A 22,845-nucleotide genomic window follows, 5' to 3' on the forward strand; every position below is an offset into this window, starting at 1 on the left:
TACAACACTTTTAATATATTTTGATGTTTTAAGTTTATTAAGTCAGCTGTCCTCGTTAGTAACCTACAACTAGTTGTCCACAGTTAGATGTACAGAAATAAATCGATAAATATTATCTTGAATCAATCCACGACCCAGTGTATACGTATCTCAGTATTGATCACAACTCAAACTATATATATTTTGGAATCAACCTCAACCCTGTATAGCTAACTCCAACATTCACATATAGAGTGTCTATGGTTGTTCCGAAATATATATAGATGTGTCGACATGATAGGTCGAAACATTGTATACGTGTCTATGGTATCTCAAGATTACATAATATATAATACAAGTTGATTAAGTTATGGTTGGAATAGATTTGTTACCAATTTTCACGTAGTTAAAATGAGAAAAATTATCCAATCTTGTTTTACCCATAACTTCTTCATTTTAAATCCGTTTTGAGTGAATCAAATTGCTATGGTTTCATATTGAACTCTATTTTATGAATCTAAACAAAAAAAAGTATAGGTTTCTAGTTGGAAAAATAAGTTACAAGTCGTTTTTGTAAAGGTAGTCATTTCAGTCGAAAGAACGACGTCTAGATGACCATTTTAGAAAACATACTTCCACTTTGAGTTTAACCATAATTTTTGGATATAGTTTCATGTTCATAATAAAAATCATTTTCTCAGAATAACAACTTTTAAATCAAAGTTTATCATAATTTTTAATTAACTAACCCAAAACAGCCCGCGGTGTTACTACGACGGCGTAAATCCGGTTTTACGGTGTTTTTCGTGTTTCCAGGTTTTAAATCATTAAGTTAGCATATCATATAGATATAGAACATGTGTTTAGTTGATTTTAAAAGTCAAGTTAGAAGGATTAACTTTTGTTTGCGAACAAGTTTAGAATTAACTAAACTATGTTCTAGTGATTACAAGTTTAAACCTTCGAATAAGATAGCTTTATATGTATGAATCGAATGATGTTATGAACATCATTACTACCTTAAGTTCCTTGGATGAACCTACTGGAAAAGAGAAAAATGGATCTAGCTTCAATGGATCCTTGGATGGCTCAAAGTTCTTGAAGTAGAATCATGACACGAAAACAAGTTCAAGTAAGATCATCACTTGAAATAAGATTGTTATAGTTATAGAAATTGAACCAAAGTTTGAATATGATTATTACCTTGTATTAGAATGATAACCTACTGTAAGAAACAAAGATTTCTTGAGGTTGGATGATCACCTTACAAGATTGGAAGTGAGCTAGCAAACTTGAAAGTATTCTTGATTTTATGAAACTAGAACTTTTGGAATTTATGAAGAACACTTAGAACTTGAAGATAGAACTTGAGAGAGATCAATTAGATGAAGAAAATTGAAGAATGAAAGTGTTTGTAGGTGTTTTTGGTCGTTGGTGTATGGATTAGATATAAAGGATATGTAATTTTGTTTTCATGTAAATAAGTCATGAATGATTACTCATATTTTTGTAATTTTATGAGATATTTCATGCTAGTTGCCAAATGATGGTTCCCACATGTGTTAGGTGACTCACATGGGCTGCTAAGAGCTGATCATTGGAGTGTATATACCAATAGTACATACATCTAAAAGCTGTGTATTGTACGAGTACGAATACGGGTGCATACGAGTAGAATTGTTGATGAAACTGAACGAGGATGTAATTGTAAGCATTTTTGTTAAGTAGAAGTATTTTGATAAGTGTATTGAAGTCTTTCAAAAGTGTATAAATACATATTAAAACACTACATGTATATACATTTTAACTGAGTCGTTAAGTCATCGTTAGTCGTTACATGTAAGTGTTGTTTTGAAACCTTTAGGTTAACGATCTTGTTAAATGTTGTTAACCCAATGTTTATAATATCAAATGAGATTTTAAATTATTATATTATCATGATATTATCATGTATGAATATCTCTTAATATGATATATATACATTAAATGTCTTTACAACGATAATCGTTACATATATGTCTCGTTTAAAAATCATTAAGTTAGTAGTCTTGTTTTTACATATGTAGTTCATTGTTAATATACTTTATGATATGTTTTCTTATCATAGTATCATGTTAACTATATATATATATCCATATATATGTCATCATATAGTTTTTACAAGTTTTAACGTTCGTGAATCACCGATCAACTTGGGTGGTCAATTGTCTATATGAAACATATTTCAATTAATCAAGTCTTAACAAGTTTGATTGCTTAACATGTTGGAAACATTTAATCATGTAAATATCAATCTCAATTAATATATATAAACATGGAAAAGTTCGGGTCACTACAGTACCTACCCGTTAAATAAATTTCGTCCCGAAATTTTAAGCTGTTGAAGGTGTTGATGAATCTTCTGGAAATAGATGCGGGTATTTCTTCTTCATCTGATCTTCACGCTCCCAGGTGAACTCGGGTCCTCTACGAGCATTCCATCGAACCTTAACAATTGGTATCTTGTTTTGCTTAAGTCTTTTAACCTCACGATCCATTATTTCGACGGGTTCTTCGATGAATTGAAGTTTTTCGTTGATTTGGATTTCATCTAACGGAATAGTGAGATCTTCTTTAGCAAAGCATTTCTTTAAATTCGAGACGTGGAAAGTGTTATGTACAGCCGCGAGTTGTTGAGGTAACTCTAGTCGGTAAGCTACTGGTCCGACACGATCAATAATCTTGAATGGTCCAATATACCTTGGATTTAATTTCCCTCGTTTACCAAATCGAACAACGCCTTTCCAAGGTGAAACTTTAAGCATGACCATCTCTCCAATTTCAAATTCTATATCTTTTCTTTTAATGTCAGCGTAGCTCTTTTGTCGACTTTGGGCGGTTTTCAACCGTTGTTGAATTTGGATGATCTTCTCGGTAGTTTCTTGTATAATCTCCGGACCCGTAATCTGTCTATCCCCCACCTCACTCCAACAAATCGGAGACCTGCACTTTCTACCATAAAGTGCTTCAAACGGCGCCATCTCAATGCTTGAATGGTAGCTGTTGTTGTAGGAAAATTCTGCTAACGGTAGATGTCGATCCCAACTGTTTCCGAAATCAATAACACATGCTCGTAGCATGTCTTCAAGCGTTTGTATCGTCCTTTCGCTCTGCCCATCAGTTTGTGGATGATAGGCAGTACTCATGTCTAGACGAGTTCCTAATGCTTGCTGTAATGTCTGCCAGAATCTTGAAATAAATCTGCCATCCCTATCAGAGATAATAGAGATTGGTATTCCATGTCTGGAGACGACTTCCTTCAAATAAAGTCGTGCTAACTTCTCCATCTTGTCATCTTCTCTTATTGGTAGGAAGTGTGCTGATTTGGTGAGACGATCAACTATTACCCAAATAGTATCAAAACCACTTGCAGTCCTTGGCAATTTAGTGATGAAATCCATGGTAATGTTTTCCCATTTCCATTCTGGGATTTCGGGTTGTTGAAGTAGACCTGATGGTTTTTGATGCTCAGCTTTGACCTTAGAACACGTCAAACATTCTCCTACGTATTTAGCAATATCGGCTTTCATACCCGGCCACCAAAAATGTTTCTTGAGATCCTTGTACATCTTCCCCGTTCCAGGATGTATTGAGTATCTGGTTTTATGAGCTTCTCTAAGTACCATTTCTCTCATATCTCCAAATTTTGGTACCCAAATCCTTTCAGCCCTATACCGGGTTCCGTCTTCCCGAATATTAAGATGCTTCTCCGATCCTTTGGGTATTTCATCCTTTAAATTTCCCTCTTTTAAAACTCCTTGTTGCGCCTCCTTTATTTGAGTAGTAATGTTATTATGAATCATTATATTCATAGATTTTACTCGAATGGGTTCTCTATCCTTCCTGCTCAAGGCATCGGCTACCACATTTGCCTTCCCCGGGTGGTAACGAATCTCAAAATCGTAATCATTCAATAATTCAATCCACCTACGCTGCCTCATATTCAGTTGTTTCTGATTAAATATATGTTGAAGACTTTTGTGGTCGGTATATATAATACTTTTGACCCCATATAAGTAGTGCCTCCAAGTCTTTAATGCAAAAACAACCGCGCCTAATTCCAAATCATGCGTCGTATAATTTTGTTCGTGAATCTTCAATTGTCTAGACGCATAAGCAATCACCTTCGTTCGTTGCATTAATACACAACCGAGACCTTGCTTTGATGCGTCACAATAAATCACAAAATCATCATTCCCTTCAGGCAATGACAATATAGGTGCCGTAGTTAGCTTTTTCTTCAATAACTGAAACGCTTTCTCTTGTTCATCATTCCATTCAAATTTCTTCCCTTTATGCGTTAATGCAGTCAAGGGTTTTGCTATTCTGGAAAAGTCTTGGATGAACCTTCTGTAGTAACCAGCTAGTCCTAAAAACTGGCGTATGTGTTTCGGAGTTTTCGGGGTTTCCCACTTTTCAACAGTTTCTATCTTTGCCGGATCCACCTTAATACCTTCTTTGTTCACTATGTGACCGAGGAATTGAACTTCTTCCAACCAAAATGCACACTTTGAAAACTTAGCGTACAATTCTTCCTTCCTCAAAACTTCTAACACCTTTCTCAAATGTTCACCGTGTTCTTGGTCATTCTTTGAGTAAATAAGTATGTCATCAATGAAAACAATGACAAACTTGTCAAGGTATGGTCCACACACTCGGTTCATAAGGTCCATGAACACAGCTGGTGCATTAGTTAAACCAAACGGCATGACCATAAACTCGTAATGACCGTAACGTGTTCTGAAAGCAGTCTTTGGAATATCATCTTCTTTCACCCGCATTTGATGATACCCGGAACGTAAGTCAATCTTTGAATAAACAGACGAGCCTTGTAGTTGATCAAATAAGTCATCGATTCTCGGTAGTGGGTAGCGGTTCTTGATGGTAAGTTTGTTCAACTCTCGGTAGTCGATACACAACCTGAATGTACCATCTTTCTTCTTGACAAACAAAACAGGAGCTCCCCACGGTGATGTGCTTGGTCGAATGAAACCACGCTCTAAAAGTTCTTGTAATTGGCTTTGCAGTTCTTTCATCTCGCTGGGTGCGAGTCTGTAAGGAGCACGAGCTATTGGTGCAGCTCCTGGTACAAGATCTATTTGAAATTCAACGGATCGATGTGGGGGTAATCCCGGTAATTCCTTCGGAAATACATCAGGAAATTCTTTTGCGACGGGAACATCATTGATGCTCTTTTCTTCAGTTTGTACTTTCTCGACGTGTGCTAGAACAGCATAGCAACCTTTTCTTATTAGTTTTTGTGCCTTCAAATTACTAATAAGATGTAGCTTCGTGTTGCCCTTTTCTCCGTACACCATTAAGGGTTTTCCTTTTTCTCGTATAATGCGAATTGCATTTTTGTAACAAACAATCTCCGCTTTCACTTCTTTCAACCAGTCCATACCGATTATCACATCAAAACTCCCTAACTCTACTGGTATCAAATCAATCTTAAATGTTTCGCTAACCAGTTTAATTTCTCGATTCCGACATATATTATCTGCTGAAATTAATTTACCATTTGCTAATTCGAGTAAAAATTTACTATCCAAAGGTGTCAATGGACAACTTAATTTAGCACAAAAATCTCTACTCATATAGCTTCTATCCGCACCCGAATCAAATAAAACGTAAGCAGATTTATTGTCAATAAGAAACGTACCCGTAACAAGCTCCGGGTCTTCCTGTGCCTCTACCGCATTAATATTGAAAACTCTTCCACGGCCTTGTCCATTCGTGTTCTCCTGGTTCGGGCAATTACTAATAATGTGGCCCGGTTTTCCACATTTATAACAAACTACATTGGCATAACTTGCTCCGACACTACTTGCTCCGCCATTACTCGTTCCGACACCATTTGTTCCTTTCGTTCTATTAACCCCTGGTCCGTAGACCTCACACTTCGCCGCGCTATGACCATTTCTTTTACACTTGTTGCAAAATTTGGTGCAGAACCCCGAGTGATTCTTTTCACACCTTTGGCATAGCTGCTTCTGATTGTTGTTGTTGTTGCGGTTATTATTGTTGTTGGGATGATTGTTGTAGTTGCTGTTGTTGTTGTTGTTGTTGTTGTTGTTGTTGTTGTTGTTGGGCCGTTTGTTGTAGTTGCGATTGATGTTGCGATTGTTGGGATAATTGTTGCGATTATTGTTGTAATTGCTGTTGTTGTTGTATTGGTGATTCTTATCACCGTTTTCCTCCCACTTTCTTTTGACTTGCTTCACATTGGCCTCTTCAGCAGTCTGTTCTTTAATTCTTTCTTCAATCTGGTTCACTAGTTTGTGAGCCATTCTACATGCCTGTTGTATGGAGGCGGGCTCGTGTGAACTTATATCTTCTTGGATTCTTTCCGGTAATCCTTTCACAAACGCGTCGATCTTCTCTTCCTCATCTTCGAATGCTCCCGGACACAATAGGCACAATTCTGTGAATCGTCTTTCGTACGTGGTAATATCAAATCCTTGGGTTCGTAACCCTCTAAGTTCTGTCTTGAGCTTATTGACCTCGGTTCTGGGACGGTACTTCTCGTTCATCAAGTGCTTGAATGCTGACCACGGTAGTGCGTACGCATCATCTTGTCCCACTTGCTCTAGATAGGTATTCCACCATGTTAACGCAGAACCTTTGAAGGTATGCGTAGCGTACTTCACTTTGTCCTCTTCAGTACACTTACTTATGGCAAACACCGATTCGACCTTCTCGGTCCACCGTTTCAATCCGATCGGTCCTTCGGTTCCATCAAATTCCAAAGGTTTGCAGGCAGTGAATTCTTTGTAGGTGCATCCTACACGATTTCCTGTACTGCTAGATCCAAGGTTATTATTGGTATGTAGCGCAGCCTGTACTGCGGCTATGTTTGAAGCTAGAAAAGTACGGAATTCCTCTTCATTCATATTCACGGTGTGTCGAGTAGTCGGTGCCATTTCCTTCAAAATAGTTAAATGGAACAAGTTAATCATACAGAATATTAAGAGTAGTTAATAGTATTTCGTAGCATAATATGAACTCATTTATAAAAGCTTTTTCTTCATATTAGCGTTTTATAAGTTTAAATTCGGGTAGTACCTACCCGTTAAGTTCATACTTAGTAGCTAATATACAATTCAACTACTACAATTCTATATGAAAAACTGATTGTAATAATATTTCGCGTTCAAACTTTTATACAATATTTTACAAACTTACAATACCGCTTATTTTACATAAAGCATGAAATATAGCACACAATAACTTTGATACAAGATAGTTGTGAAGACAATTCTAGCTAGTACACAAGTCGTTCGGCAAAGGCAATAAAGACACGTAATTCATACGTCCAGAAACAAGTCATGCATTCTGGTTTTACTAGGACTACTTCCCATCCTTGGTCTTGTGCAACATAACCGTTATGGCCGTTGATAAGACAGCGTGTTGTAACGTCATCAAAGGGACGAGGGTTACGTAATGTCCAACAGTCCCGTAATAATCTAAAAACCTCATTTCTTACCCCAATTACCGACTCCGTCACTTGTGGAAACGTTTTGTTTAATAGTTGTAGCCCGATGTTCTTGTTCTCACTTTGGTGAGAAGCGAACATTACTAATCCGTAAGCATAACATGCTTCTTTATGTTGCATGTTAGCCGCTTTTTCTAAATCACGAAGTCCAATATTCGGATATATTGAGTCAAAATAATTTCTTAACCCGTTGCGTAAAATAGCATTTGGGTTCCCCGCAATATATGCGTCAAAGTAAACACATCGTAACTTATGGGTTTCCCAATGTGATATCCCCCATCTTTCAAACGAAAGTCTCTTATAAACCAAGACATTCTTGGAACGTTCTTCGAATGTCTTACAAACTGATCTCGCCTTAAATAGTTGTGCCGAGGAATTCTGGCCGACTCTAGACAAGATTTCATCAATCATGTCTCCGGGTAGGTCTCTTAAAATATTGGGTTGTCTATCCATTTTGTGTTTTTAAACTGTAAAATAGACAAGAGTTAGATTCATAAAAAAATACTTATTAATACAAGCAATTTTTACATATATCATAAAGCATACGAACACTATATTACATATATTACACCACACGAATACAACTATCTTATTCCGACTCGCTCGTTTCTTCTTCTTCGGTTTTGGTTCGTTTTGCCAAGTTTCTAAGGATATATGATTTTCCCCTAATACGAGCCGTCGTTGTCCACATTGGTTTAGAAAAACCTGGTGGTTTAGAGGTTCCCGGGTCATTGTTACAACTTAAGGACTTCGGGGGTTGACGATACATATAAAGTTCATCGGGGTTGGAATTAGATTTCTCTATTTTTATGCCCTTTCCCTTATTATTTTCTTTTGCCTTTTTAAATTCAGTTGGGGTAATTTCTATAACATCATCGGAATTCTCGTCGGAATCCGATTCATCGGAGAATTGGTAATCCTCCCAATATTTTGCTTCCTTGGCGGAAACACCATTGACCATAATTAACTTTGGTCGGTTGGTTGAGGATATTCTTTTACTTAACCGTTTTATTATTTCCCCCACCGGTTCTATTTCTTCATCCGGTTCCGATTCTTCTTCCGGTTCCGATTCTTCTTCCGGTTCCGACTCTTCTTCCGGTTCCTCTTCGGGAACTTGTGAATCAGTCCACAAATCATTCCAATTTACATTTGACTCTTCATTATTATTAGGTGAGTCAATGGGACTTGTTCTAGAGGTAGACATCTATCACATAATATCAAACGCGTTAAGAGATTAATATATCACATAATATTCACATGTTAAAAATATATAGTTTCCAACAAAATTTGTTAAGCAATCATTTTTCAAGTAAACACGGTCGAAGTCCAGACTCACTAATGCATCCTAACAAACTCGATAAGACACACTAATGCAAAATTCTGGTTCTCTAAGACCAACGCTCTGATACCAACTGAAATGTCCCGTTCTTATTGATTAAAAACGTTCCATATTAATTGATTTCGTTGCGAGGTTTTGACCTCTATATGAGACGTTTTTCAAAGACTGCATTCATTTTTAAACAAACCATAACCTTTATTTCATCAATAAAGGTTTAAAAAGCTTTACGTAGATTATCAAATAATGATAATCTAAAATATCCTGTTTACACACGACCATTACATAATGGTTTACAATACAAATATGTTACAACAAAATACGTTTCTTGAATGCAGTTTTTACACAATATCATACAAGCAGGGACTCCAAATCTTGTCCTTATTTAAGTATGCGACAGCGGAAGCTCTTAATAATCACCTGAGAATAAACATGCTTAAAACGTCAACAAAAATGTTGGTGAGTTATAGGTTTAACCTATATATATCAAATCGTAACAATAGACCACAAGATTTCATATTTCAATACACATCCCATACATAGAGATAAAAATCATTCATATGGTGAACACCTGGTAACCGACAATAACAAGATGCATATATAAGAATATCCCCATCATTCCGGGACACCCTTCGGATATGATATAAATTTCGAAGTACTAAAGCATCCGGTACTTTGGATGGGGTTTGTTAGGCCCAATAGATCTATCTTTAGGATTCGCGTCAATTAGGGTGTCTGTTCCCTAATTCTTAGATTACCAGACTTAATAAAAAGGGGCATATTCGATTTCGATAATTCAACCATAGAATGTAGTTTCACGTACTTGTGTCTATTTTGTAAATCATTTATAAAACCTGCATGTATTCTCATCCCAAAAATATTAGATTTTAAAAGTGGGACTATAACTCACTTTCACAGATTTTTACTTCGTCGGGAAGTAAGACTTGGCCACTGGTTGATTCACGAACCTATAACAATATATACATATATATCAAAGTATGTTCAAAATATATTTACAACACTTTTAATATATTTTGATGTTTTAAGTTTATTAAGTCAGCTGTCCTCGTTAGTAACCTACAACTAGTTGTCCACAGTTAGATGTACAGAAATAAATCGATAAATATTATCTTGAATCAATCCACGACCCAGTGTATACGTATCTCAGTATTGATCACAACTCAAACTATATATATTTTGGAATCAACCTCAACCCTGTATAGCTAACTCCAACATTCACATATAGAGTGTCTATGGTTGTTCCGAAATATATATAGATGTGTCGACATGATAGGTCGAAACATTGTATACGTGTCTATGGTATCTCAAGATTACATAATATATAATACAAGTTGATTAAGTTATGGTTGGAATAGATTTGTTACCAATTTTCACGTAGCTAAAATGAGAAAAATTATCCAATCTTGTTTTACCCATAACTTCTTCATTTTAAATCCGTTTTGAGTGAATCAAATTGCTATGGTTTCATATTGAACTCTATTTTATGAATCTAAACAAAAAAAAGTATAGGTTTCTAGTTGGAAAAATAAGTTACAAGTCGTTTTTGTAAAGGTAGTCATTTCAGTCGAAAGAACGACGTCTAGATGACCATTTTAGAAAACATACTTCCACTTTGAGTTTAACCATAATTTTTGGATATAGTTTCATGTTCATAATAAAAATCATTTTCTCAGAATAACAACTTTTAAATCAAAGTTTATCATAATTTTTAATTAACTAACCCAAAACAGCCCGCGGTGTTACTACGACGGCGTAAATCCGGTTTTACGGTGTTTTTCGTGTTTCCAGGTTTTAAATCATTAAGTTAGCATATCATATAGATATAGAACATGTGTTTAGTTGATTTTAAAAGTCAAGTTAGAAGGATTAACTTTTGTTTGCGAACAAGTTTAGAATTAACTAAACTATGTTCTAGTGATTACAAGTTTAAACCTTCGAATAAGATAGCTTTATATGTATGAATCGAATGATGTTATGAACATCATTACTACCTTAAGTTCCTTGGATGAACCTACTGGAAAAGAGAAAAATGGATCTAGCTTCAATGGATCCTTGGATGGCTCAAAGTTCTTGAAGTAGAATCATGACACGAAAACAAGTTCAAGTAAGATCATCACTTGAAATAAGATTGTTATAGTTATAGAAATTGAACCAAAGTTTGAATATGATTATTACCTTGTATTAGAATGATAACCTACTGTAAGAAACAAAGATTTCTTGAGGTTGGATGATCACCTTACAAGATTGGAAGTGAGCTAGCAAACTTGAAAGTATTCTTGATTTTATGAAACTAGAACTTTTGGAATTTATGAAGAACACTTAGAACTTGAAGATAGAACTTGAGAGAGATCAATTAGATGAAGAAAATTGAAGAATGAAAGTGTTTGTAGGTGTTTTTGGTCGTTGGTGTATGGATTAGATATAAAGGATATGTAATTTTGTTTTCATGTAAATAAGTCATGAATGATTACTCATATTTTTGTAATTTTATGAGATATTTCATGCTAGTTGCCAAATGATGGTTCCCACATGTGTTAGGTGACTCACATGGGCTGCTAAGAGCTGATCATTGGAGTGTATATACCAATAGTACATACATCTAAAAGCTGTGTATTGTACGAGTACGAATACGGGTGCATACGAGTAGAATTGTTGATGAAACTGAACGAGGATGTAATTGTAAGCATTTTTGTTAAGTAGAAGTATTTTGATAAGTGTATTGAAGTCTTTCAAAAGTGTATAAATACATATTAAAACACTACATGTATATACATTTTAACTGAGTCGTTAAGTCATCGTTAGTCGTTACATGTAAGTGTTGTTTTGAAACCTTTAGGTTAACGATCTTGTTAAATGTTGTTAACCCAATGTTTATAATATCAAATGAGATTTTAAATTATTATATTATCATGATATTATCATGTATGAATATCTCTTAATATGATATATATACATTAAATGTCTTTACAACGATAATCGTTACATATATGTCTCGTTTAAAAATCATTAAGTTAGTAGTCTTGTTTTTACATATGTAGTTCATTGTTAATATACTTTATGATATGTTTTCTTATCATAGTATCATGTTAACTATATATATATATCCATATATATGTCATCATATAGTTTTTACAAGTTTTAACGTTCGTGAATCACCGATCAACTTGGGTGGTCAATTGTCTATATGAAACATATTTCAATTAATCAAGTCTTAACAAGTTTGATTGCTTAACATGTTGGAAACATTTAATCATGTAAATATCAATCTCAATTAATATATATAAACATGGAAAAGTTCGGGTCACTACAGTACCTACCCGTTAAATAAATTTCGTCCCGAAATTTTAAGCTGTTGAAGGTGTTGATGAATCTTCTGGAAATAGATGCGGGTATTTCTTCTTCATCTGATCTTCACGCTCCCAGGTGAACTCGGGTCCTCTACGAGCATTCCATCGAACCTTAACAATTGGTATCTTGTTTTGCTTAAGTCTTTTAACCTCACGATCCATTATTTCGACGGGTTCTTCGATGAATTGAAGTTTTTCGTTGATTTGGATTTCATCTAACGGAATAGTGAGATCTTCTTTAGCAAAGCATTTCTTTAAATTCGAGACGTGGAAAGTGTTATGTACAGCCGCGAGTTGTTGAGGTAACTCTAGTCGGTAAGCTACTGGTCCGACACGATCAATAATCTTGAATGGTCCAATATACCTTGGATTTAATTTCCCTCGTTTACCAAATCGAACAACGCCTTTCCAAGGTGAAACTTTAAGCATGACCATCTATCCAATTTCAAATTCTATATCTTTTCTTTTAATGTCAGCGTAGCTCTTTTGTCGACTTTGGGCGGTTTTCAACCGTTGTTGAATTTGGATGATCTTCTCGGTAGTTTCTTGTATAATCTCCGGACCCGTAATCTGTCTATCCCCCACCTCACTCCAACAAATCGGAGACCTGCACTTTCTACCATAAAGTGCTTCAAACGGCGCCATCTCAATGCTTGAATGGTAGCTGTTGTTGTAGGAAAATTCTGCTAACGGTAGATGTCGATCCCAACTGTTTCCGAAATCAATAACACATGCTCGTAGCATGTCTTCAAGCGTTTGTATCGTCCTTTCGCTCTGCCCATCAGTTTGTGGATGATAGGCAGTACTCATGTCTAGACGAGTTCCTAATGCTTGCTGTAATGTCTGCCAGAATCTTGAAATAAATCTGCCATCCCTATCAGAGATAATAGAGATTGGTATTCCATGTCTGGAGACGACTTCCTTCAAATAAAGTCGTGCTAACTTCTCCATCTTGTCATCTTCTCTTATTGGTAGGAAGTGTGCTGATTTGGTGAGACGATCAACTATTACCCAAATAGTATCAAAACCACTTGCAGTCCTTGGCAATTTAGTGATGAAATCCATGGTAATGTTTTCCCATTTCCATTCTGGGATTTCGGGTTGTTGAAGTAGACCTGATGGTTTTTGATGCTCAGCTTTGACCTGATGGGATTCTGGAATAATGTTCTAAGGTCAAAGCTGAGCATCAGAAACCATCAGGTCTACTTCAACAATCCGAAATCCCGGAATGGAAATGGGAAAACATTACCATGGATTTCATCACTAAATTGCCAAGGACTGCAAGTGGTTTTGATACTATTTGGGTAATAGTTGATCGTCTCACCAAATCAGCACACTTCCTACCAATAAGAGAAGATGACAAGATGGAGAAGTTAGCACGACTTTATTTGAAGGAAGTCGTCTCCAGACATGGAATACCAATCTCTATTATCTCTGATAGGGATGGCAGATTTATTTCAAGATTCTGGCAGACATTACAGCAAGCATTAGGAACTCGTCTAGACATGAGTACTGCCTATCATCCACAAACTGATGGGCAGAGCGAAAGGACGATACAAACGCTTGAAGACATGCTACGAGCATGTGTTATTGATTTCGGAAACAGTTGGGATCGACATCTACCGTTAGCAGAATTTTCCTACAACAACAGCTACCATTCAAGCATTGAGATGGCGCCGTTTGAAGCACTTTATGGTAGAAAGTGCAGGTCTCCGATTTGTTGGAGTGAGGTGGGGGATAGACAGATTACGGGTCCGGAGATTATACAAGAAACTACCGAGAAGATCATCCAAATTCAACAACGGTTGAAAACCGCCCAAAGTCGACAAAAGAGCTACGCTGACATTAAAAGAAAAGATATAGAATTTGAAATTGGAGAGATGGTCATGCTTAAAGTTTCACCTTGGAAAGGCGTTGTTCGATTTGGTAAACGAGGGAAATTAAATCCAAGGTATATTGGACCATTCAAGATTATTGATCGTGTCGGACCAGTAGCTTACCGACTAGAGTTACCTCAACAACTCGCGGCTGTACATAACACTTTCCACGTCTCGAATTTAAAGAAATGCTTTGCTAAAGAAGATCTCACTATTCCGTTAGATGAAATCCAAATCAACGAAAAACTTCAATTCATCGAAGAACCCGTCGAAATAATGGATCGTGAGGTTAAAAGACTTAAGCAAAACAAGATACCAATTGTTAAGGTTCGATGGAATGCTCGTAGAGGACCCGAGTTCACCTGGGAGCGTGAAGATCAGATGAAGAAGAAATACCCGCATCTATTTCCAGAAGATTCATCAACACCTTCAACAGCTTAAAATTTCGGGACGAAATTTATTTAACGGGTAGGTACTGTAGTGACCCGAACTTTTCCATGTTTATATATATTAATTGAGATTGATATTTACATGATTAAATGTTTCCAACATGTTAAGCAATCAAACTTGTTAAGACTTGATTAATTGAAATATGTTTCATATAGACAATTGACCACCCAAGTTGATCGGTGATTCACGAACGTTAAAACTTGTAAAAACTATATGATGACATATATATGGATATATATATATAGTTAACATGATACTATGATAAGAAAACATATCATAAAGTATATTAACAATGAACTACATATGTAAAAACAAGACTACTAACTTAATGATTTTTAAACGAGACATATATGTAACGATTATCGTTGTAAAGACATTTAATGTATATATATCATATTAAGAGATATTCATACATGATAATATCATGATAATATAATAATTTAAAATCTCATTTGATATTATAAACATTGGGTTAACAACATTTAACAAGATCGTTAACCTAAAGGTTTCAAAACAACACTTACATGTAACGACTAACGATGACTTAACGACTCAGTTAAAATGTATATACATGTAGTGTTTTAATATGTATTTATACACTTTTGAAAGACTTCAATACACTTATCAAAATACTTCTACTTAACAAAAATGCTTACAATTACATCCTCGTTCAGTTTCATCAACAATTCTACTCGTATGCACCCGTATTCGTACTCGTACAATACACAGCTTTTAGATGTATGTACTATTGGTATATACACTCCAATGATCAGCTTTTAGCAGCCCATGTGAGTCACCTAACACATGTGGGAACCATCATTTGGCAACTAGCATGAAATATCTCATAAAATTACAAAAATATGAGTAATCATTCATGACTTATTTACATGAAAACAAAATTACATATCCTTTATATCTAATCCATACACCAACGACCAAAAACACCTACAAACACTTTCATTCTTCAATTTTCTTCATCTAATTGATCTCTCTCAAGTTCTATCTTCAAGTTCTAAGTGTTCTTCATAAATTCCAAAAGTTCTAGTTTCATAAAATCAAGAATACTTTCAAGTTTGCTAGCTCACTTCCAATCTTGTAAGGTGATCATCCAACCTCAAAAAATCTTTGTTTCTTACAGTAGGTTATCATTCTAATACAAGATAATAGTCATATTCAAACTTTGGTTCAATTTCTATAACTATAACAATCTTATTTCAAGTGATGATCTTACTTGAACTTGTTTTCGTGTCATGATTCTGCTTCAAGAACTTCGAGCCATCCAAGGATCCGTTGAAGCTAGATCCATTTTTCTCTTTTCCAGTAGGTTTATCCAAGGAACTTAAGGTAGTAATGATGTTCATAACATCATTCGATTCATACATATAAAGCTATCTTATTCGAAGGTTTAAACTTGTAATCACTAGAACATAGTTTAGTTAATTCTAAACTTGTTCGCAAACAAAAGTTAATCCTTCTAACTTGACTTTTAAAATCATCTAAACACATGTTCTATATCTATATGATATGCTAACTTAATGATTTAAAACCTGGAAACACGAAAAACACCGTAAAACTGGATTTACGCCGTCGTAGTAACACCGCAGGCTGTTTTGGGTTAGTTAATTAAAAACTATGATAAACTTTGATTTAAAAGTTGTTATTCTGAGAAAATGATTTTTATTATGAACATGAAACTATATCCAAAAATTATGGTTAAACTCAAAGTGGAAGTATGTTTTCTATAATGGTCATCTAGACGTCGTTCTTTCGACTGAAATGACTACCTTTACAAAAATTACTTGTAACTTATTTTTCCGACTATAAACCTATACTTTTTCTGTTTAGATTCATAAAATAGAGTTCAATATGAAACCATAGCAATTTGATTCACTCAAAACGGATTTAAAATGAAGAAGTTATGGGTAAAACAAGATTGGATAATTTTTCTCATTTTAGCTACGTGAAAATTGGTAACAAATCTATTCCAACCATAACTTAATCAACTTGTATTGTATATTATGTAATCTTGAGATACCATAGACACGTATACAATGTTTCGACCTATCATGTCGACACATCTATATATATTTCGGAACAACCATAGACACTCTATATGTGAATGTTGGAGTTAGCTATACAGGGTTGAGGTTGATTCCAAAATATATATAGTTTGAGTTGTGATCAATACTGAGATACGTATACACTGGGTCATGGATTGATTCAAGATAATATTTATCAATTTATTTCTGTACATCTAACTGTGGACAACTAGTTGTAGGTTACTAACGAGGACAGCTGACTTAATAAACTTAAAACATCAAAATATATTAAAAGTGTTGTAAATATATTTTGAACATACTTTGATATATATGTATATATTGTTATAGGTTCGTGAATCAACCAGTGGCCAAGTCTTACTTCTCGACGAAGTAAAAATCTGTGAAAGTGAGTTATAGTCCCACTTTTAAAATCTAATATTTTTGGGATGAGAATACATGCAGGTTTTATAAATGATTTACAAAATAGACACAAGTACGTGAAACTACATTCTATGGTTGAATTATCGAAATCGAATATGCCCCTTTTCATTAAGTCTGGTAATCTAAGAATTAGGGAACAGACACCCTAATTGACGTGAATCCTAAAGATAGATCTATTGGGCCTAACAAACCCCATCCAAAGTACCGGATGCTTTAGTACTTCGAAATTTATATCATATCCGAAGGGTGTCCCGGAATGATGGGGATATTCTTATATATGCATCTTGTTAATGTCGCTTACCAGGTGTTCACCATATGAATGATTTTTATCTCTATGTATGGGATGTGTATTGAAATATGAAATCTTGTGGTCTATTGTTACGATTTGATATATATAGGTTAAACCTATAACTTACCAACATTTTTGTTGACGTTTAAAGCATGTTTATTCTCAGGTGAATATTAAGAGCTCCCGCTGTTGCATACTAAAATAAGGACAAGATTTGGAGTCCATGTTTGTATGATATTGTGTAAAAACTGCATTCAAGAAACTGATTTCGATGTAACATATTTGTATTGTAAACCATTATGTAATGGTCGTGTGTAAACAGGATATTTTAGATTATCATTATTTGATAATCTACGTAAAGCTTTTTAAACCTTTATTTATGAAATAAAGGTTATGGTTTGTTTTAAAAATGAATGCAGTCTTTGAAAAACGTCTCATATAGAGGTCAAAACCTCGCAACGAAATCAATTAATATGGAACGTTTTTAATCAATAAGAACGGGACATTTCATGAATAAGGTTTTGAATCTGACTTGTGATATAGTCGTGGCGAGATACTCTGGAAATGAGAGAGAAAATGGTGTTACGAACAGGTTCTTCACCAAGAGTGCAGGTTGGTGAGTGGAAAGGATCGCCTTCTTTTCGTATCCATTGATTTAGTCGACTACGAAACCATCAAATGAATTGGGGATGGATGATTGGTTGATTCATTCCGGTGACACTGCTTTCGGAGCTCGAGTGAAACTCTATGTCGGAATAGCTGTCGGAATAACTATCGGAATAGCTATCAAAATCTGAGGGACTCGAACTGGTTGAGGGATTCATATCGTACGATCAGATGAAGGATTTTTAATAGGAAATAGATTATAGGATGTAGATTAGTACCCTGCAATACATAATTTACATATGCATATATAATACTAAAATCCCAAAAGTTACGGAGGAATCTACGAAAGCTGTCAGGCAAAGGTAACAATAACAGATACGCTAAGATATGAATTTATCTATACACAGTCTATGCAATAGAGGCATTAAGACGTGTCTAGACTTTAAGGATGATAAGCAAGTAATTTTTGACACGAATGATAAGCAAAACTTTTGACATGCAGACACAGTCGAAGTCCAGACCCACTAATGCATCTAAATAACTATCAGTTAGACACACTAATGCAAGACCTGGTTCGCTAAGACCACGCTCTGATACCAACTGTAAGGACCCGTGCTAATTCATCCAGACAAAGTCCATATCGATTATAAATGATTCACAACAGTTGACTTCATCGCGAGGTACTTGACCTCTATATGATACATTTTACAAACATTGCATTCGTTTTGGAAAAGACAATCTTTCATTACATCGAAAGTTGACGGCATGCATACCATTTTATAATATATCTAACTATAATTAACTTAATAATAATCTTGATGAACTCAACGACTTGAATGCAACATCTTTTGAAATATGTTATGAATGACTCCGAGTAATATCTTTAAAATGAGCAATTGCACAGCGAAAGACTTCTTTCATACCTGAAAATAAACATGCTTTAAAGTGTCAACCAAAAGGTTGGTGAGTTCATTAGTTTAACATAAATAATCATTTCCATCATTTTAATAGACCACAAGATTTTCATTTCACATAAATATACGTCCCATGCATAGATACAAAAATATCATTCATATGGATTGAACACTTGGTAACCGATATTAACAAGATGCATATAAGAATATCCCCTATCATTCTGGGAAATCCTTCGGACATGATATAAAACAATATCGAAGTACTAAAGCATCCGGTACTTTGGATGGGGTTCGTTAGGCCCAATAGATCTATCTTTAGGATTCGCGTCAATTAGTAGATCTGTTTACTAATTCTTAGGTTTCCAAGCAAAAAGCGGCATATTCGGCTTCGATCATTCAACCATATAATGTAGTTTCGATTACTTGTGTCTATTTTGTAAAACATTTATAAAAGTGCATGTATTCTCAGTCCCAAAAATATATATTGCAAAAGCATTTAAAAAGGGAGTAATGAAACTCACAATACTGTATTTTGTAGTAAAAATACATATGACGTCATTGAATAACTGACAATGCAGGTTTGGCCTCGGATTCACGAACCTATATCATTCATATACATATATTAATACATACACTTGTAATCGAACAATTATGTGTATTGTTATTAATATAAGTTTTAATATCAATAACTTATATGTTTCATTATATTCATTTTATTTATTTTAATAAGTAAGATATTAATATAGTTTACTTTTGTGTTATTAATATATTGTTATATGAATATCATTTGCTAGTTAAATTAATGAAAATATTAAGATATGGATAATAATATTACTATTAGATTTAATAATAATAATATTAATGCAAATTTTACATAAGATGATAAGTTTAATTATATTTATAATGTTAATGATAATGATACTACTTAGTTTTTAATAAAATTATAGTTTAAAATTATAGTACTCTTAGTATTAACAATAACAGTAATAATATTGATATTGTTAATAACTGTAAAAATAACCATTTTATTATTAATAATAATTTTAGTAACGGTTCATTAAATAATACTCATAATAATAATTAATAATCCTAATCATAATAATACTTATATTCATCTTAATAATACTAATAATAACATTAATAATACTTACAATAATAGTAACAACAATTGTTATAATACTTAATACTAATACTATGATGATAATAATAGATTGTATTGTTTTCTGAATACTAATAATAATAATCATAATTATAATAATAATAATAATAATACTTATACTAGTAATAATAATAATAATGATAAGAATTTCATTTATAGTCATAATAACAATGATAACAATAATATTAATAATAATAATACTAACTAATAGTAACAATATTTATAATAACAAAAATAATAATAATAACATAATAATAAGAAAATTGGAAGAATACCTTCAATGAAAATCGGCCCGAAAAAAATATACTGCCCCAACAGGGACTCGAACCCCCGACCTCTCGCTTACTCACCAACACCCCATACCATTGAGCTGCTGCTCGTAATCTGATTTAAACCCAGTTTCATATTTACTTAAACCGTACCTATCAGTTTTCCTTTTTCTTCATCAACTCAAACACACAATCGACTGAAATCTAACTAATTCATAATAATTATTAATTTGTTTGGTATTAAGACTTTCAAACAGTTTAAAAGCAAGTAATGGGTGATTGAAGAGAAAAAAAATAACTAAAGATGAGGAAGAACCCCTCCTCCCGTCGTTGTATTAATGAGAAAAAAATTGATTACGCTTTTGAGTACGTATTTGTAACATCCCGCATTTTTCCGTTAAATTATTTTGACGCCCGTCTTTTTATTTTAATAATATCCTTCGTAATTATATTCGTATCCTAAATTAGCTAACATTCTTAATAATTTCGTTATTGGATTATAACGTCTCCCGTACTCTCGTGAAATTCAAATAATTCGTTTGGTTAATTCACGCACCCGCACCCGAACTAGAGGGACTAAACTTGCAAAGAGGCCAAAGATTTGACTAGGTCAAATAGTCAAACCTTCAACCTCCTCCTCTCATTTCTCTCTTTCTTTCTTTTTCATACTTCCATTTTCTCTCAAGAACTCAAACAAGATTCATCATCTAAATCCGATTTTGGAGGCTAACATCAAAACAAATTACATATTTGGAATCCTCTCTTCATCCTCTACAACTTGATACCAATTTCATCTCATTTGGGTAACTTTTTAAAATCACTAGATTTTGTGTTCTTGATGTTTTTGACTTATAAAGTTGTTAATTAGTGTCTATGACTCAAGTCTAACATGAATATATGTTTTGTTTGCTCGGTTTGTTGTTTTGGAGTAACTAGCATGAACTTGAAAATGGGTGTGCTAAATCTTTGATTTTGGATGAGTTAATGTTGTTATATTGTTAAAGTTCATGTTTTAATTGTGTTACTGGTATCACTAGCTTCGTTTTGATGTGTAGGTTGATTTAGAAAAGTTTCATTTACAAAATGGTTGAATTCATGATTTTGATTAGGGTTTGATGAACTCTAAAATGAACTTTTGATGCTTTGAATGCCATGAAATGTTATTAGTTAGTGATTAGATGTATTGTATGTTTCATTACCTTTAAAACGGCATATCGTATGTGTAAATTGGATTCCCGAGTCAAGAAATGCATTTTATGAACTTGAAACTTCGATTTTGAATATTAACGATCATTTATTGAGGTTTTCATTGTTGTTAATGATGAAATTGATTCATGAAATGTGTTTAGTTGTATTCCTCTTTAAATTACCTTTCCAACTATATAAGATACGTGTTTTCAATGTTAACGAGTCAAAAGTTATGATCGTTTGAAGTTGAAATCGTCTAAGAGTTAAACTGCCCCAGAATTGCTGCACCAGACACAGATGCGGCGCATCTGCCTTGGATGCGGTGCATCTGAGGCAGATTGCCCAAAAATGTCAATTTTCTCTTAATTCTAAGTATGCTACGCACCCCCGATCAACATGAAACTTGGCCAACATGCTCATATATGATTTCTAAGCTCAGGAAAATAATTCGGGACTCGACCCGACCCCGTTGACTTTTTCGTTGACTTTGACCAAGTTTGACTTTTAGTCAAACATAACAAAACACTTATGCAATCGTTCTAATCTTATTTTATACTTGATTCTTGCATGAAACTTGACAACGTGATTCACATGCTATATATTCGAGTCATAACGAGCCATAGGACTAATTGAACACTTTGACCTATCGTGTTTACCGTTATTGATACGACCTATTTGTTTAGGTCAAGACTAGCATTGTTCTTAGCACACATTTACTTGTTGAAGTACTCTATTATTCGTGCACTCAAGGTGAGATCATAGTCCCACTTTTACTCTTTTTGAACTTACATTTGGGATGAGAAAACATAAACATTTCTTTTACTAAGTGAACACAAGTACAGGAAAACAAACATTCTACATACGAGTTTAGAACAAAATCCTCAATTCGATTATCATTAGTTACACTTGCCGGGTGTAAGCGAGAACTTATGTTGTATGGATCCATATGGGTTTGACAAACCCTCATTCAAACGGTTCACTACCGTTTACGAATGAAATATATTTTCGTGAAATAGTGTATGTTCTAACACTATTGTGATGGGGTTCTATGGAAGAAAAGTTAAGCATTGATAATTGGGTGCTCGTGAAACAAACTTTTGGAATGTATTACTATTATATCCATATTACAAATCTTGTGGTTCATTTATACTTACTTACTTAAACCTATGATTTCACCAACGTTTTCGTTGACAGATTTCTATGTTTTTCTCTGGTCCTTGAACGTTTTGTGATACATGCTTCCGCTCATTACTTTTGATGCTTGCTTGGATATCGAGTATACATGCATACGTGGAGCGTCTTTTAGCTACTTTTAAATTGTGTCGCATATGTTTCAATTGTACTTTAAACTTTGTTATGTAACTAGTTGTCGAACTACTTTGTAAACCTTGAAACA

This window comes from Rutidosis leptorrhynchoides, chromosome 4 (assembly GCF_046630445.1).
Source record: "Rutidosis leptorrhynchoides isolate AG116_Rl617_1_P2 chromosome 4, CSIRO_AGI_Rlap_v1, whole genome shotgun sequence".
NCBI classification, from domain to species: domain Eukaryota; kingdom Viridiplantae; phylum Streptophyta; class Magnoliopsida; order Asterales; family Asteraceae; genus Rutidosis; species Rutidosis leptorrhynchoides.